Source organism: Pteropus vampyrus, unplaced genomic scaffold (genome assembly GCF_000151845.1).
Source record: "Pteropus vampyrus isolate Shadow unplaced genomic scaffold, Pvam_2.0 Scaffold175, whole genome shotgun sequence".
Taxonomy (NCBI): Eukaryota; Metazoa; Chordata; class Mammalia; order Chiroptera; family Pteropodidae; genus Pteropus; species Pteropus vampyrus.
The window spans coordinates 1,904-5,593 of NW_011888956.1; the positions used below are offsets into that span (position 1 = coordinate 1,904).

Genomic DNA, 3,690 nt, shown 5'->3' on the forward strand with positions numbered 1-3,690 from the left:
CTCTGTGTGGCTGGCTCCCACTTCCGGTCCAGCGTCTCCAGTCCTGGCAGCTACAGCCGGGGAGGTGTTTCTGCTCTCGCTCCCCTCCCTCGTGGAAGCCCCCCCGAAACGTCCCCACCTCCATCCCGTCCCCGCTTCTGCTCTGCCACTGGCTGGAGAGCAAGGACAAAGCCATGACGCAGTGGCCGGGGGCGCTGCTCGAGGCTCGCCTTGTGGGCATCGCGCCGGTGACCGATGCTCCACCCTCTGGACGACTAGCTGCCCGTGGCTCGTCCTCCGTCCGCATCTCTGCCTGAGGCCGGAACGCGATGCTGCCCCAGGCACACCATCCGTGCTGCCTGGGCCTCGGGAAGATGGGGTGCGCTCCCAGCTCCCGGCAAGCCATCTGGTCCCGTGGCACTTTTATCTGACCTGTCCTTTATTATGTCACCACCCCGAGACTCGCCCTGGCTCCTTGGAGAGAGGACAGAGCACGATGGCAGTGACGGGGGCCAGCAGGGGAAGGGTGGGGGGCCCTCTCCCCGGTGCCATGTGCAGTCAGGCAGATGGTCCAGCCAGGAGCCACCCGGGAGGGCCAGGCAGAGGGACACGGGGCGGATTCCGAGCCGAGGCCGAGAGGGTCCTGTGAAGACTGCAGTGTGGCCTGTGCTGGGACCTCCGGCTTTCCCCCTGGAGGTGGACGCTTGTCACGTGGTTGCAGACTCCTCTGGGAAACATGCAAAAAGCGGCTTTAAAATAGGTCCCCAGAGTCGCCCGGTCCCAACCACACATCCTGGTGTAAGCTCCTGGCCGACCTCGTCTCAGGCTGTCTTGGGGGCTGTGGTCTCACAGCTAAAGTTCCCACCAGTGACTCCCATCAGGACCCCCCCGAAGTTCCCCAGAAGCAGCCAGACGCCTGGGTTTGCGGTGGGGGGCACGGCTTACGTTTCCTGGGGTCTCTGCGTGTCGCGCGCACGGCATCGACCCCTGCTGTTTCTTGTTCCCCAAGGCCAACGTCGACTGGATGTAAACACGCCTGCTCTGTGTTCCAATTCACATGGACCACGGGGCAACACAACACTTTCCAAGCCACCTCACTGCTAGGAGAGAGAGGGTCCTCTCAGCCACTGGGGGCCTGGGCCTTCCTTTAAAACCTTCCCACCAGAGGCTGGTCCAGATTCGGGGAGCGACCCAGCTCCGAATCAGTCAGTTTCGTGAACCACCGGGGTTCCTCCACGGCCAGCTGGGCTGGAGGGAGCGTAAATTCAGGGAGGAGACGGCTGTCCTGGATCGGCCCCTGAGTCGCCTGACTGAGATCTGATAAATAACCGGATCAATCACCCTCAGGCGGCCAGGACTGAGAAGCCTCTCTCCCAGCTCAGTGGCGGGTGTGGGTGTGGGTGGGGTTCGCCTATCTGACTCGAGGCCTCGGCTGCAGAGTGAAGTCCACCAGGTGCAAAGGAAGCTGGTTGTTTTGAGTGTTTCCTGGGCCTGCCTTCTTGGTTCGGCGTGTCCTCACCAGACGGCAGGGTCATGAGTCAGCCCTCAGGGTGCCCCGCCTGGGCCGAGGACCTTAGCCGCTCACCTGCTGAGGCCAGCGCCCTCCGTGTCTTCTGAGGCTTCTCGTGTGCGCTCACAGTGAGTTCTCTAAGTCACGGCTGCCACAGCCTGCCAACAACCACGACGCAGTGAAAAGGGGCTTTTCTGGTTGGCGGGGTGGGTGTGAGGGGAGGAAGGAGGTCGGCGCCCCTCCCCCCGACTTCCCTTGCCCCCCGTGCGTCTCCAGAAGCCTCAGAAGGGTACTCGGAACACAGGAAGAGCCCAATAAATATTCACTTGCCATAGGAGTGAGTAAGATTTCATCTGAAATCTGAAGAGCCCAATAAATATTAACTATTACTTGCCATAGGAGTGAGTGAGATTTCATCTGAAACGTGGCTTCTGCTGCTAAAGAAATTCTGAGAGCCACCATCCAGCCCAAGGCCCTCGTTTCACAGTCGAGGACACTGTAACCCATGAAACGTAAGCATTTACCCAGGACCATGCAACTGCTGGGTGAGGGGCGTCTCCTGCCTCTGAGCCAGGCCCTCTTCACTGTCCAGGACCGGGCTGCCTTAGGAGGGGACCCGAGGGCGTTCCCAGGTGCCAAGGGACTGTCTCAAGCCCTTGAGGGAGGGGGAGCATCCTGTTTCCAGGCCCAGCGTGGTCCCAGGCATGCGACAGGCATTGGGGAAACTCTGCGGAACGGATGCTGAAGGCTTGGCCAAGGTCGCATGGCGGGGTGGAGGCCGAGCTGGGGAAGGACCCGGATTGTTTGGGATGGGTGAGCCGGATGAACCTGGGCGATGACGACGGAGGGCTTGCGCCCACGAGGAGTGCTGCGTGGTAGGGAGGACTGGGCGGTGCTCGGGACACGGGTGCCATCGGCCGTGCGGATCCCGTGTCCCCGTGCAAAGCAACAGTCTCGAGGTTCAGTCCCGACTCTGAGGGTGCCCCCAAGCGGAAAACCCTGTGGCCTCATGTCCGCACGTCTGCGTTCGTAGCAGGAAGGGAGAAAGCACCTCCCGAGCTGTCTCCCGAGGCCTGTGGAGCCGGTCGGAAGGGCGTCACCCCAGACTGCGTGTGCCGGGCTAGAGGTGGCCGCGTTTGGTGGTTCAGGGAAGGGGCGCCCCCAGGACGTGTGGCGGACAGCCGGGGTGTGCTGCGTCCCAGGGGAACACAGCGAGGAGGTGGGAGACGTGGCATTTAGCGTGGGCAGGAACCTGGCGTGTCCTGAGCCCGGAGACTCTCCCTCCTTGGTCTGGCCGAGGACACGCTGCGCGTGAGGGTCGGCTGCCAGCGGAGCTTGGGGACGAGGGAAGAACAAAACAGGGCCAGGACTTGGGAGAGCAGGGAGGGAAAGGCAGGAGGAGGAGGGAGGAGATGGGGGATGGACATGGCAGACGCGCCTCTCGCCAGAGCGGCTCGCCGCCCCCGGGCTCGCCGCTGATGCCCGGTCCTCGGTGTGTGGATGAGGACGTCCCAGAGGGAGGAGGAGGGGAGCGGGGGAGCACTCCTTCTTTGGGGGAGCAGCGAACTGGTGTGAGGCCATGTCACAGGGCTCCGAGGAAGAGCACCCCCACGAGAGTGAATTTTGTTTTGCAGCCTCGATCAGGAGCAGAAGGGAAACTTAGGTGTTGGCAGAGCTCCATGTTTCCCTCACTCGCTCGCTCATCCGTGCCTCCACCCACCCATCCGTTCAGCGGACGACGGGGCCGTGCGAGTCCGCTTTGTGCCGGGGACGCCTGGCCTGAGGCCGTCGGGGCGGTTCTGACAGGGTCCCCACTGCCAGGGAGCTCGTGCACAGGGGCAGGACGCAGCTGGAGGACAAGCCCCCGTGTGGGGAGCAGGGAACGGGGACGGATGAGAACGGCTAGAATCCAATGGAAAGAGAGTGAAACTGTGCTAAGGGGCAGGATCCAGGCAGGAGAAAAAGCGCCCCTCTCTTTTCGAGCTGCCAGAAAGGGGTCAGACATGCTCTCAAAAACGTCAAGAAAGTTCTTCTTAAAGAAGCATGAAAGGGTAGAGACCTTTAAAAAGCAAGTCACGGTCTCCACGTGTCCAGCGGCGAGCACAGACGTGACAAATCGCAGCTGAGGAACTTGGAGTAAAAATACGGACAAGAAACCAAAGCTCAAATAAAGAGATCGGCACAGCGGAGACGAGGTCCTC

The 3,690-nt window shown here is 61.9% G+C and overlaps 1 protein-coding gene across 2 annotated transcripts in view; it reads left to right on the plus strand.

Moving 5' to 3' along the window:
* Positions 1-1,088: 1,088 nt before the first annotated feature.
* Positions 1,089-3,690, plus strand: part of LOC105299180 (calmodulin) — an 11,059-nt gene continuing 8,457 nt past the window's right edge. Inside the window, exons 1-2 of one of the 2 annotated variants that reach the window (XM_023536974.1) lie at positions 1,089-1,617; positions 1,889-2,001. The gene's annotated coding sequence lies outside the window, so the exon portion shown is untranslated. The remainder of the gene's footprint in view (positions 1,618-1,888; positions 2,002-3,690) is intronic. The other variant, XM_011370789.2, reaches the window with a different exon arrangement.